Here is an 876-nt window from a genome sequence, read left to right as displayed (position 1 = left end):
AGGAGATATACCCGTGAGAATCTCAGCAATGACTTGTTCTGATTCTACATATTGATCATTTTGAACTAAAAGTAATGTAAAATAAGGAAAAGCCATAAAATCACATACCCAAAGGCTTGATTGCAAGAAGAGATTAATACAAACGAAAGTAAATCAAAGAAAATAAAGACAACAAAAACATAGATCAAGATAAGAAACATAACCATTAGCAAAACCCTATCATAACGGTAAAAACCACAAGAAATAGAAAACATGTAAAAAATTCTAAGCTCATTAACCTAAGGTGCAAGAAAATACTTGAAAATGCATGTAACACATGAAAACTTGTGTGGAAGAAGATGCGAACATGCATAGATTTAAGAGAAAAGTCATAAGCTTATCAAGTTTAAGATCCACCCCACACCTCTCTCTTGATATGAGAAAAGAGTAATCCATTTACAAAAGATATCGCATTACGTATATGTGATATTGAAAAAGAAGGGGGAGGGAAACAAACTAAAATGCTAGCTGATTTAATTCTGTATTTTCCAAGCCTTCTGTTCTTTTGAGGTTTGAATCTCCTATTGGAACAATGGCCACGCAATCAGATAACGATCCCCAATCCTTACTGAAACTATTAGAATTCCACTTCATAGTGGCTTCAATACTTCTTTCACTTATTTGGGTAGGAATTTTTGTGTGAGGTGGCCGTGGCTTCCACTATATCTATCCATGCCGCTTTGCTGGTCCACAACATAATGATTCGTGGCATGAACAAAGTTCACAATTATCTGACGTTAATAACCCCATGACTGAAATTTGAAAACAGAGGAGGGAAGGGTATTTGAGGAAACAAAATATAGTTCTTGTCAGTGTCACTGTACCGACTTGTCACTC

This window comes from Macadamia integrifolia, chromosome 7 (genome assembly GCF_013358625.1).
Source record: "Macadamia integrifolia cultivar HAES 741 chromosome 7, SCU_Mint_v3, whole genome shotgun sequence".
Taxonomy (NCBI): domain Eukaryota; kingdom Viridiplantae; phylum Streptophyta; class Magnoliopsida; order Proteales; family Proteaceae; genus Macadamia; species Macadamia integrifolia.
Note: the sequence above shows the minus strand (reverse complement) of the source record.